General features: G+C 38.9%; 1 protein-coding gene across 5 annotated transcripts in view; it reads left to right on the plus strand.

Moving 5' to 3' along the window:
- CSNK2A1 (casein kinase 2 alpha 1) overlaps positions 1 to 14,362 on the plus strand; it is a 54,677-nt gene that overhangs the window by 14,409 nt on the left and 25,906 nt on the right. The gene's annotated exons all lie outside the window — the stretch shown is intronic.

The following is a 14,362-nucleotide window of genomic DNA, read 5'->3' on the forward strand; positions in this document are numbered from 1 at the left end:
CTCATTTCTTCTTATAAGAAACTGAACATTAATTTTTTAGTGTTGGCAACCAAGTCACACTTAAAAATACTAATCATTTATCATGAAAATCTTTAACATATAATTAAACTTAATAGCTGATTCACTTTTTAAAAACACTGGAAAATTTGCATAGGAATGTTCATAACAGCATTAGTCATAATGGCCGTAAAGTGAAAATAAATGTCCATCAACTGATGAATGGATGAACAAAATGTGATATATCCTTACATTGGATTCAGCCATAAAAAGGGATGAACTATTGTAAAGCTACATCATGAATGAACCTTGAAAACATACTAAATGAAAGAAGCCAGACACATAGGGTTATGTATTGTGTGATTATGCTTTTAGGAAGTATCCAGAATAGGCAAATCTATAGAGACAGAAAGCAGATGAATAGTTGTTAAGATGTGGGGGGATGGGGAGTTATTAGGAGTGACTACTATGGGGTGTTTGTTTTCTTTGGAGGTGACGGTAATCATATGGTAGTGACGGTTGCATGTTAAAAACATTCGAAAAACCACTGAACTGTACACTTTAAAATGATGGATGTGATGTTGTGTGGATTTTATCTCAGCTCTAAAAACTGGAAGAAAAGAGACTGCGTGAGCTAAACAGAATATATATGTTTACTATAGAGCAGAATGAATAGGTTTTTAATCTAGACAGAATATTTTAAAATCACTTCCCCTCTGTGACATTGTAAAAGTTGTTCAGATTCACCTGCTGTAACATGGGAAAGGTATTACGAAGGTCTTGGGCTTCTCTGGTGGCCCAGCTGGTAAAGAATCCGCCTGCAGTGCAGGAGACCTGTGTTCGATCCCTGAGTTGGGAAGATCCCCTGGAGAAGGGAATGGCTACCCACTCCAGTATTCTTGCCTGGAGAATTTCATGGCCAGGAACTTGGCAGGCTGCAGCCCATGGGGTCACAAAGAGTTGGACACGACTGAGTGACTTTCACTTTCATTGGGCTTGTTATGTTCGAAAGTGATAATTTTAAATCCCAAGAAACAGTATAGGTATAGACATTCACATTTCTTTAGATTTGGAAGCTGGATAGATAATGTTTGCTGTCCTGTTTCCAACCTATTATCTGTTGTTGGCAAGTCTAGGACAACCCACCCTAATTTTTATTGCTTATTGATCATCTGCAGAAAGTATGGTTGTCTCCTAGGTAACCTACCTCCATGATAGTAAAGGAGGGAGAGGGAGAGACTATTACTCCTTATATCCTGCAGTTTCCTCAGTGAAATCAGATAGGTTAAATGACAGTCCCAGGGCCATATTTGGTCTTAATGGCTCAAATGTTCCTTTCTTTCTACCACCTCATGAGGCCTTATAAATCCAAGGTTCATGTTTTTCAGTAACAGAGTACTATATTGTTTCTGTAGTTGTATCAAGGATGCTCATCACATGGGTAAATTACATGGCCTCATAAAAGCTCATGGCTCTAAAGAAACATCTCCCACACATTGACTAAATTCACATCTCATTGGGAAGTGATAGTATGACTGTTTTACCTCTGGTGTTAGTGATGTGTGTGATAAAATTTACATGTAAGACTGAAGAGCAACTTTGAAATCAGCTTCAGATCAAATATCCATTATACAGCCAAACTACTTTTCTCAGTGTTGAAGAGGAGCAGATCCATATGCAAACAGGTTTGATTTTTGCCAATATATTGTCTGTTACTGTCTTAATATCAGTTCATCAAGTATTCATGAAACATATTCAGCATGGCTTAGGCACTGTGATGAATAAAAAGTGTTATAGAAATATTAAGCTATGCAGTAGGAAAGCATTAGGATGGAAAGGAGGTTGAAAACTGATAGTCAATTATCATGCTGATTGAAATGGAAATGGCTAGATATTCAGGATTTTCATTTCTTCTTGTATCAGCTTTGCTAAGTCTTTTTCCTCTCAATATTTCAAATTTGTTCCTCATGTTATCCTATGTTTTAGGATACGGCATATGATAGGATTTTCCCCCTTTGTTTAATTTTATTTTTTTAATTAGTATGCAGTAAAACTGATTCCTTTCTGTGTGTTAGTCACTCAGTCGTGTCTGACTCTTTGCAACTCCAATGGACTGTAGCTTACCAGGTTCCTCTGTCCACGGAATTCTCCAGGCAAGAATACTGTAGTGGGTGGCCATTCCCTTCTCCAGGGAATCTTCCCAACTCAGGGAGCAAACCCAGGTCTCCTGCCTTGAAGGCAGATTCTTTACTATCTGAGCCACCAGGGAAGTAACCACCATCACAACCAAGACACAGAACAATTATATCACTTCCCCATATTACCCAGCCTCCCACCCCTATTCTCTGGCAACCACTATTCTATTCTCAGTTATTATAGTTTTATCTTTTTGAGAATGTTACATGAATGGAATCAGGTAATATATAATATTTTGAAAACTGGCTTCTTTAACTCAGCATATTGCTTTTGAGATTCATTGAAATTATGTGTATCAGTGGTCAGTTCCTTTTTATCATTAAGTAGAATTCCACTGTATGGATGGACAACAGTTTGCTTATCCATTTAAGATTTTTTTGGTGATTATGAGTTGAGCTGCTGTAAATGCACTTGTATAGGCTTTATGAACTTGGTAGAGTTGCCAGGTTATATGAAAATTAGTAACTTTCTAAGAAACTGCCAAACTGTTTTCAGAATGGCTTTGCTATACTAGTTTGCATTCCCACTAGCAGTGTAAGAGAGTATTCAGTTGTTCCATATTTCTCTAGCACCTAGTATTGTCTGTATTTAACTTTTAATTAGAAATAATTTTAGACTTACAAGAGTTACAAAGATGGAATCCTCACATACCCTTCACCCAGCTTCCCTTAATGTTAACATATCACATAACCATGACACTTTATTAAACTAAGAAATTAGCACTGATAGACTACTGTTAATTAAATTGTGGACTGTATTTCTATTTTTACCAATTATGTCCTTTTTCTTATATTTTCCCTGACTCAATCCTAGAATCAGCCATTTCTCTGAAGAGCCCTTGTTCCTTTTATTGGAGAAAGGTATTGAGAAACCAAGGTTTGGATGCTCCTTATTCTTGTTGCTACTCATTAGTACAGCTTCTAGGTGCTCTCAGTGGACAGAGCTAGGAATTTGCAACCAGTAATGTCCACTCTTTGTTGTGGACAGTTCTGTGGGTTTTGAGAATACTTAGAGTAGCAAATTAATAGTAAACAGAACAGTTGCATTTCCATGTGTCAGTCACTCCTGTTCTGTCTTTTTCAGTATGTCTTGTTGGAAACATATAATATCTAGCTTTTTGGATCTGGCTCCTTTACTTAACAAAATATATTTAATATTCATCCATGTTGTACAAGTCAATAACCTGTTTGCTGTTGTGTGATTATACATATACTATTTGTTTATCCATTCATCTCCTAGACATCTTGGTTGTTTCCCCCTTTTTTTTTGGCAATTATGAATAAAGCTGCTGTCTACATTTGTATAGGGGTTTTTGTGTGAACATACATTGACTTGAGTAAATACTTGGGGGGAATGCTGAGTTTATGGTGTTTATGTAACTTTGTAATCAGTGGCCAAATTTTTCCAAGGTTCCTATATCATGTTGTATTTTCATCAGAAGTCAATTAGTTTCTGTTGCTCTAATTTAGCTTCTGTTACATCCTCACCAGCTTCTGGTGCTTTTTTTTTTTTTTTTTCTATTTTATTATATAGTGTATATCACTTTTTTGTGTGGTTGCCCTGGGTTTTCATTGCTCCATGCTGGCTTTCTCTGGTTGTGGCAAGTAGGGGCTGCTCCTCATTGCCGTACACAGGCTTCTCATTGCATAGGCTGCTCTTGTTGCAGCACACAGGCTCTAGGTGCATGGGCTTCAGTAGTTGCAGCACGCAAGCCTCAGTAGTTGTGGGATTTGGGCTTAGGTGTTCCACAGCATGTGGGATTTTCCCGGAGCGGAGATTGAACCCGTGTCCCCTGCGTTGGCAGGTGGATTCTTAACCACTTGGCCATCAGGGAAGCCCTGAAATTGGCTATTTTTAAAATATTCTGTTCCTTGCAGATAGTCTGAAGTTTATTTCATTTCTGTAAGGGTAGTCAACGTAGTTGTTTCCTTGAGTCTAAGATCAAAAGTCTGTAGGTTTTTTTTGTTATCTGTTCTTTTTCTGCTAGTTCTTACTCTGTTACAAGCTAGATGTTGTATTTGAAAAATTATTTGTAAGATTCATTTGAAGCCCACAGCAAGGTTCTTTTCTCCACAGAGAACTTGCTCATGTCAGGTATCTCTGGACACAGGTGATCTAGACGTCACCTTAAAACAGGCTTCATCTCAGATATTCCCTTGATAGATAGGACTGTAACTCTTCCCTGGATCTTTTACTTTCTGTTCACTTCCACCCTAAGATTGTGACTCTCAAGTCTCAGCTTATTGTAACAAGGGTCTTTATCCTCCCTCCTCTCTTCCATTTATTTACCTGTTTACTAATTATGAATAAACTTTTAATAATAAATATCTATTCATTATTTATTATGACTTCTCACCTTGTCAGAATCCTGGGGCTTTGCTTTCTGTCAGAACAACGTTCTGATTTTAGGGGATCAAACAAAGACCCTTTGGGCTTCCTCATTTGCTTTCTTCTCTGAGTTCTCATTTTCTGTTCACTTTTGGCTATATGCTTGTTTGGCAGATGTAAAGAACAGACTTGTGGACGCAGTGGGGGAGAGAAGGGGTGGAATGAATGGTGAGCAGAGCGTGGAAACATGCACGTTTCCCTGTGTAAAATCTTAGGTAGCAGGCGGGGATTTGCTGTTTGACACACGGAGCCCGATCCAGTGCTCCGTGACAGCCTTGAGGGTGGAATGGGGAGGGAGATGAGGGTGGTGTTCAGGAGGGAGGGGACATATGTATACCTATGGCTGATTCATATTGATGTATGGTGGAAACCAACATATTATTATAAAGCAATTATTCTCTAATTTAAAAAGAAAATTTAAAAGTGAGAGAGATGAGCAGAGGGAAGAGCGAAGTGGGAGGTGGGGATGTTAAAGCCATTCTCTTTGGGTTTCGGTAGGAAACTTGACCTAGTCCGCCATTACTGAAAACGGGAGTTACCTGCAAAAACCTTGATTTCTTATTTTTAAAACTGAGAAGCAATCACACTTTTAAGGATCATCTACATATTCTAGCTACTTGCCCTTTCTAGGCATTTTGCTTTGTGACCTCTGCACCTCTACAGTAGAACTGATTTGTTTGAGGAGTAGAAAAAGAAAGAGATCTCAAGTGCTGCTGCTGCTGCTGCTGCTAAGTCGCTTCAGTCGTGTCCGACTCTGTGCGACCCCATAGACGGCAGCCCACCAGGCTCCGCCGTCCCTGGGATTCTCCAGGCAAGAATACTGGAGTGGGTTGCCATTGCCTTCTCCAGTGCATGAAAGGGAAAAGTGAAAGTGAAGTCGCTCAGTCGTGTCCGACTCTTAGCGACCCCATGGACTGCAGCCCACCAGGCTCCTCCGTCCATGGGATTTTCTAGGCAAGAGTACTGGAGTGGGGTGCCATTGCCTTCTCCGGATCTCAAGTGCAGTAGTTGTGAATTAATCATTGTTTCTGGCCTGAGGAGAGAGGCACATACAGTTAACAGTGGAATAGAGTGCACTAGTGTTTTCTAGATGAGATATTAAAAGATTGTTGATCTGATATGCGTCTTATAGAGGACTACAGGCTGTGCCAGCTTTTGGTCATATGGGGATACAAATTTTAGTCTTTAAAATTCCTAACTTGCTTAAAGGGCTTTGTGATTCCTTGTTTTGGTGTTTTTCATCTGAATAATTCCTGTGCATCCTTCAAAACTGAGTATAGGTGTTGTTTCTTCCCTGACTGCCTTTGCCAAACATTGAGGTACTCCACAGATATTTATTGAATGCATGATAATGGGTTGGTGGGTGACTTGAGTTCCCTTCAATTCCTGCAAGAGCACCCTGACTTTATTCTTTCAAGTACTGATTGCTTGCAATTGTAATGGTCTGTTTTCTTTGTTGGAGGGCAGAGTTACTTTCTCTTTATTCTCTAGGACCTAGAGAAAAGATCCCTTCCTGGCAATCGAGCATGTTTCCTGGTACATAGTAAGTATTAGATAAATGCTTAATGAGTGAACATTCTGCTCTTGATGTGAAAGGAGTAGATAATTGGAAATTGAGAGCAACTTTGGACATTTGAAACAAGTAATTTCAGATAGTATTAACTATTTAGGCTTTTTTGGCGTTCATTTGGCCTTCTAAACAGTGCTACTCTGAAAGAGGAAAGGACAGGTTTCTATGACTAAATGTTTGCTTTTGTTTCTACAACAAGGCAAAAACATATACATAGTTTGTTCCACAAATCCTCCTACTAGTTTATGCTGCCTGGTTGCTGAGAAGAGGTCATTCTCTGCTTCAAAGGTGTTTTTTCCTCGTACAACTGCTTTTCCTCTAAACGAGTAGTGCTAAATCATGTAGTCAATGCAGTATAAGCACATTCCTCATTCTTTACGGTAGAACTCATCTTTGTCCTGTCTGGATGAGTATGAGCTCTTGTTTGTTCGACGTGGTTGATCTAGGGATGGAAGGGGCAGTTTTTATTTTTTTTAAGATGGAGACCCTCAGGAAATATTAGGGTTAAAAGACCTAGAACTGTTTCATGGCTTGAAAATTGTTGAAAGTTTCAGAATAATCTTTTCCAGTTCTCATACTAGAAAATTGATCCATAAAAATAAATTTAGCACAAATAACTGATTAGACTTACGCAGTTTTCTGATATTGGACCATTTACTAAGCCTCTAATTTTCTTTTTTAGTTACCAGGTTGAAAAACAGAAATCACATGGAGTAGAAGAGATTAGAGGGAGAGACTGGCTGAAGAGGGCAAAAGGAGTTGTTATTGAAATTAATTAGTTCTGTTACATTTATTTCAATAAACTTACGATTTTGACAGTACATATTTTAGCCTGATGATTTAATGAAGTTTTCATTTCCTTGCATTTTATTAAAGACTAGGTCAATCAGAGCCATGTAATTGGCTTTGGTTGCAGGTGTAGTCTGACTTTAGTAGGGAAACTTGTTGACAAGACAATTTTTCATAGTTGATTAATTGGCTTTTATTAGTCTAAACTTTGAACAGACAAAACTTAGCCATGTCTTCAGTTAGTCTGAGGGCTTTTAAAATAGAAGTGATCTGAAATTGTTAACCACAAAAGTTGCATCTATTATGCGTTACATGGGGACAGTAAGGACTAAGTAAGGTCATTTAAAATAGAAATTAAGAGGAAAGGTGATGCTTCTGTAAGTTATATTTTTTTAAAGGTACACTTGATTGTGAATAATAGATAGAAGAATTGACCTTCAGAAGTCAAGCAGTTTCCCTGACTTTTCAGATAAGCCATTGTAAAAATTGCTAAACTAAATTTCTTAGTATTCTTTTAATTCTAATTGTTGTGTGAGAAAAAGACAAATTTTAACTGTGGCCCTGTTGTTTGATAGAAAAAGCTGTATTGGGAAGGGGGAGAGTGTGGAAGGAAGAATTACTGAAGAGCCCTTGAGTTGGTCTTTTAGTTTTCCTATCTATGTACCAGATGACCTGAAGTGTTTAGGGGTACACTGCCTTTTGGAGGCAACTTCATTTATGTTTCATCTTTTTGGATAAAAAACCAACATTGATCTAATTGATGAATAATATTTACTGAACATTCTACAAAATGCAATGCCTTGGGCTGGGTACTATAATGTAAAAAGATGGATTAGATAATGAATCTTGACTTCAAGGAGCTAAAGGTCTAATAAGGAAATTAAAGTTTGAAGACTACCATATGATGTAGGAAGTGGTAAGTTCGAAAGTAGTGTAAAGACACCTTGGAGGCCAGTCATCTTGGCTTTGAATCCCAGCTCCATCTCTACTGGATGTTCTTGGTAAAGCTGCTGAATTTACTTAGGCTGTTTTCTTACCTGTAAGTTAGGAAAAGAAATACCTGCCACATAGAATTCTAGGGGAGAGGTGGGGGGTAGATATTTTAAAGCTGGAAAACTTTTAGCTCCAGACTTGTAATACCTAATTGCCTGTTCAGCTCTCTTTTTAACATGTCAAAGAACCATTTTAACCTTACGTTCAAAACCTGACTTGTGAGCTGTCTTCCAGAATGTTTTCTATCTCCCTGAATGGCATCAACAGTCTCTCTCGCCAGACATCTGAAAGTCACTTCCACTCCTTACATCATTAATCCACTCCACCCAGAGGTGTTGATTTTACACCATAAATTTTGTTCATCATAATTAGTTCTTTTATCTCCATTGCTACCACCATAGGTCAGGCTTTCATCATCTCTCTCACATAGGCTACTGTTGATAACTTTTCTGTTTCCCCGAATGTATTCTGTCTGCCTGTCTCACACCAGCCAGAATGAATTGACTCAAAATGTACATACAGGTCACTTTCTTCGTAAAACTCTTCAATGAATTTCCATTGTCCTTAATCTGCAGATAAAATCTTAAAGGCATATTCATCTCACCCTGTTCTGCCTTGCTCATTATTCTATTCCCACAGCCTAGCACAGTACTTTTTCATAGTAGATGCTCATATAGTTAAGGGATAAACAAAGGAAGGAATGTCTGAAAGGACCAAATCTGTAGTTGAGAGATTTAGCCCATCCCTGTATTTCCTTCTTGTTAGGCTGCATGTAAATGTTGTTCAGTTGCTAAGTCGTGTCCGACTCTGCAACCTCATGAACTGGAGCATGCCAGGCATCCCTGTCCTTCACTGTCTGCTAGAGTTTGCTCATACTCAGGTCCATAGAGTTAGTCATGCCATCCAGCCATCTCATCCTCTGTCACCTCTTCTCCTTTTGCCTTCAATTTTTCCCAGTATCAGGGTCTTTTCCAGTGAGTCCCAGCATCAGGTGGCCAAGGTATTGGAGCTTCAGCATCAGTCCTCCCAGTGAATAATCAGAGTTGATGTCCTTTAGGATTGACTGGTGGTTTTGTTTGTTTGAACCCTAAATTAGTTATTTTTATTTATTTTATTTTTGGCTCTGCTGGGTCTGTAGTACAGCACACAGGCTTAGTTGCCCCACAGAATGTGGGATCTTCCCAGACCAAGGATGGCACCTTACACTGCATTGGAAGGTGGATTCTTAACTGCTGTATCACCAGGGAAGTCTTAGGATTGACTGGTTTTATCTCCTTGCTACACAGGGGACTCTCAAGAGTCTTCTCCACCACCACACTTCAAAAGCATCAATTCTTCAGCGCTCATGCTTCTCTATGGTCCAACTTTCACATCTCTACATGACTACTGGAAAAACCGTAGCTTTGACTAGACAGACCTTTGTCAGCAAAGTGATATCTCTGCTTCATGCTATCTAGGTTTGTCAGAGCTTTTCTTCCAAAGAGCAAGCGTCTTTTAATTTCATGACTGCAGTCACCATCCCCAGTGATTTTTGGAGCCCAAGAAAATAAAATCTGTAAACAGTTTCCGGTTTTTCCCCATCTATTTGCCGTGAAGTGTTAGGACTGGATGCCATAATCTTAGTTTTTTGTATGTTGAGTTTTAAGCCAGCTTTTTCACACTCTTCTTTCACCTTCATCAAGAGGCTGTTTAGTTCCTCTTCACTTTCTGCCATTAGAGTGATATTTTCTGCATATCTGAGGTTGCTACTTCTCTTGGCAATCTTGATTCCAGCTTGGAATTCATCGAGCCCAGCATTTTGCATGATGTACTCTGCGTATAAGTTAAATAAGCAGTGTGACAGTGTACAGACTTGACATACTCCTTTCCCAGTTTTGAACCAGTCCATGGTTCCATGTCTGGTTCTAAGTATTGCTTCTTGACCTACATACAGGTTTCTCAGGAGACAAGTAAGGTGGTCTGGTATTCCCATCTCTTGAAGAATTTTTCACACAGTCAAAGGCCTTAACGTAGTCAATGAAGCAGAAGTAGATGTTTATCTGGAATTCGCTTGCTTTTTCTGTGATCCAGCAGATACTGGCAGTTTGATCTCTTGTTCCTCTGCCCTTCCTAAATCTAGGTTCTACATCTGGAAGTTCTCAGTTCATGTACTGCTGAAGCCTGGCGTGAAGGATTTTGAGCATTACCTTACTAGCATGTGAAATGACCACAGTTATACAGTAGTATGAACATTCTTTGGCATTGCCTTTCTTTGGGATTGGAATAAACACTAACCATTTGCAGTCCTGTGGCCAGTACTGAGTTTTCCAAGTTTGCTGACATATAGAGTGCAGTGCTTTAACAGCATCATCTTTTAGGGTTTGAAATAGCTCAGCTGGAATTCCATCACTTCCACTAGCTTTATTCATAATAATGCTTTATAAGGCTCACTTGACTTCACTCTCCAAGATGCCTGGCTCTGATGAGTGACCACACCATTGTGGTTATCCAGGTCATTAAGACCTTTTTTGTGTAGTTGTTCTGTGTATTTTTGCATGAAATGTTCCCTTGGTATCTCTAATTTTCTTGAAGAGATCTCTAGTCTTTCCCATTCTGTGTTTTCCTCTAATTCTTCGCACTGTTCACTTAAGAAGGCTCTCTTATCTCTCCTTGCTCTTCTCTGAAACTCTGCATTCAGTTGGATATATCTTTCCATTTCTCCTTTGCCTTTCACTTCTTTTCTCAGCTATTTGTAAGGCATCCTCGGACAACCATTTTGCCTTTTTGCATTTCTTTTTCTTTGGTATGGTTTTGGTCACTGCCCCTTATACAGTGTTATGGACCTCCATCCATAGTTCTTCAGGCACTCTGTCTACCAGTTCTGATCTCTTGAATCTATTCATCCCCTCCACTATATAATCATAAGAGATTTGACTTAGGTCATAGCTGAATGGCCTAGTGGTTTTCCCTGCTTCCTTCAGTTTACTCCTGAATTTTGCAATAAGGAATTCATGATACGAGCCACAGTCAGCTCCCGGTCTTGTCTTGCTGACTGTATAGAGCATGTGAGTATCCATACACATTTACAGAGTGTATGCAAGTGAAGTAGTGTTTCTGAGTAGAAATAATGTATATCTTCTTTTTTCCATCTTCACATCCCCTCTTTACTCCATTCCATCACCCTCCCTCAGCCCTCCTTGTACCATTTTACTTATCTGAAGTTGCTGGGCTATGTAGTTCAAGAATATACACATGCACACACACCCATCTTCTCCCCACATAATTAACGAAGGCCAGCTATTTAAAATTCATGTGAATGACTTGTAATTTAAGCAGATTATTTGGTATGCATGACAATAAAGTGAAGTACTGCTTTGGGTTGCTGCAAAACAACCAGTTGTCCTCCCAGTGGAGGATCAAATTCCCCTGTGCATAAATTAGGTCCCTGTTGATGAGGCACAGGTATTTGAGGATCTCAGGAGTTTCATTAGTGAATAATCTTGCTCTGCTCCTCTCAGAGAATACCAAGGCCATATGAGAGCCAAAGACTTGGTGGTAAGAGTGTGATTGATACTTGGTCTATTAAAGGAGTTGGGGAATATTTTCCACATGAGTCAGATGATTTCCATGGAGAAATGAGGTCTCATTTTGTAATGGCGTGTCCACCCATAAGTTGGCCCTCAGAGGCTGGGAGTTAACCTCAGCTCCTATAATTTTTGTAAATGAAGTGAAGAAAACTAAAATTGAAGACCACAGCCTTTTAAGGCTAGGCTTCTGCTTACTAGTTTTCACAAAGGAGCAGTGGTATAGTAATCATTTAATGTTAATTTACATTGTATTTGGTGTTTCTGAGCCCTTTTTAGAAGAACATCTCACTTGAGCAAGTGCAGTTAGGCAAGTTTTATAAGGTGATGAATCAAAGCTGGAAGAAGCCCAAGAGAGGTCCTGCAGCCAATTAGGGATTTGAACCCAGGACTTGGACTGCTTTTTTCATCACCCTATTGCGTCTAATCCCAGTTATTAAATTTGTGCTGATTTTGTAAACTTGTTAAGTTCGTAGGGGAAGAGCTTTGAGATCTACAGTTAAAGGTTGTCTTATAGGTATAGAATATTAACAGAAAGAATAAATTTTAAAGGAATATAGAGACTGAAGAGGAAGATACTGTTGCAGAGAAGAAGGTAAGAATTTAAAAGTATCTGGTATCATTATAATTTATAAACTCCCGGGACAGTATTTCTTCTGGCTTAATGCTGTTGTCTCTACTGTTTTGGCTGTTTTTGTGCACGTACACACACCTTTACTCATCTCCCTAGTGTCTTTTGCTGTTTTTAGTGCAGGGATAATAGTCACCACGAAGCCAACAGCCCTAAAGCACAAATGACCTTGTTTCTTTGGGAAAAAGGAAAGTTAAAAGTGTCTGCTTTCTGGTTTTTTGCTTGTTTGGGGTATGTGTGTCTGTTTATAATTAATTGATATTAGATAAAGATAAATTAGGTTATTATCACTCAGGTTGTTTTATAAAACCAAAGAAATAATTTTGAAATATTTTAAAGGCAGCTTTGGTCCACTTGTTAATAACTATCTGAACCATGTTGTTGTTTTCTGGCCATATAATTGTATACTGTGGGACACCAGAGGTCAACAGAGGTGGTTATATTGGGTTTTATGAATGGGAGGATCCATAAGTAGACACATGGGTCTTTTGGTCTCATGTATTGTGGGGGGAGTGGGAGTATCACTGTTTGTCACACTTCTGAAGTATATCGTTAACCCGTGCTGTGGTCTCTCATGCTCTTCCTCTAAAGCTTTAAGCCACTGAAACTAGGTATAAGGAGATAACGCTGGTTTATCTTTTGGTGTAATAGCTAAGCTCCAACTTAAATACAAATTGGAGAGAACGTGCAGATTGCTGTAAATGAGTTTCATAGAGCTCTCAAATAAGTAGAGCTCTAGACACTTTATTAGCTTATTGGATCCTCACCACAAACCTGAGAGGTAAATACAGTTATTTCTTGATTTGTAGTCTGGTTGAACATTGTCAGCTTCTTCTAAATGTGTGTCCTTTGGCAACTTACTTAATCTTTCTTCACTTCATTTTCCTTATCCTGTAAATTGGAAATAATAGTAACCTTTCCTTACCATTTCCTCATGTGGTAAGGATTATGAAATATTCACGTAAAGCACAAAATGAATAAAGCACAAAATGAATGCCTGTAGATATTAGCTTTTGTTATCTAACTAGTTTATGATTACATGGCAAAAACAAGTTACTGTCACAAGAAACATAAGTTTGGTTTCTGGCCTTATTCTGCTATTAAGTAGCTATGTGATTGTAGGTAAATTTTCCTCTGAGGTAAATGAGCCTCAGTTTTCTAATATTCGTTTTTTAAAAACTTTTTATTTGGAAGTAACTTCAAATTTACATGAGACCAAAACAAAAATAGTAAGATAGGACATCAAAAGCACAGACAAAATGAAAGAGACAAATTAGACTTCATCAAAATTTGAAAGTTTTGTGCATCAAAGGATACAATCAACAGCTTAAAAAGACAAACCACAGGGCATCTCTGATGGCTCAGTGGTAAAGAACCCACCTGCAACCCAGGTGATGGAGGTTCGATCCCTGGTCTGGGAAGATCCCACTTGCCACGGAGTGACTAAGCCCATGCGCCACTACTGAGCCTGTGGTCCAGAGCTGATGCTCTGCAATAAGAGAAGCCACTGCACTGAGAAGCCCATGGACTGCAACTAGCCCCTGCTCTCTGCGGCTAGAGAAAAACCCGCACAGCAACCGAGACCCATCACGGCCAAAAATAAGTAAATGAAATTATTTTTAAAAAAAAGACAAACTACAGAATGTGAGAAAATATTTGCAAATAATATATCTATAAGGGATTAATGTCCAAAATATATAAGGAACTTCTGCAGCTCAACACCCCCCCCCAAAAAAACAGTTAAATAAAATACTTGCATAGTCATCTCTGAAGAAGATAAATGGCCGATAAACACCTGAAAAAGTGCTCAGTACCACCAATAATTAGGAAAGTACCAGTCAAAATCACAATGAGATACCACTTTATACCCATTAAGATTGCTGAGGAAGGCTTTCTTATCTCTCCTTGCTATTCTTTGGAACTCTGCATTCAGATGGGAATATCTTTCCTTTTCTCCTTTGTTTTTTGCTTCTCTTCTCTTCCCAGCTATCTGTAAGGCCTCAGACAGCCATTTTGCTTTTTTGCATTTCTTTTCCAGGAGGATTGTCTTGATCCCTCTCTCCTGTACGATGTCACGAATCTCTGTCCATAGTTCATCAGGCACTCTGTCTATCAGATCTAGTCCCTTAAATCTATTTGTCACTTCTACTGTATACTCATAAGGGATTTGATCTAGGTCATACTTGAATGGTCTGGTGGTTTTCCCTACTTTCTTCAGTTTCAGTCTGAATTTGG

This window comes from Giraffa tippelskirchi, chromosome 13 (genome assembly GCF_054371585.1).
Source record: "Giraffa tippelskirchi isolate mGirTip1 chromosome 13, T2T-mGirTip1v1.2.pri, whole genome shotgun sequence".
Taxonomy (NCBI): domain Eukaryota; kingdom Metazoa; phylum Chordata; class Mammalia; order Artiodactyla; family Giraffidae; genus Giraffa; species Giraffa tippelskirchi.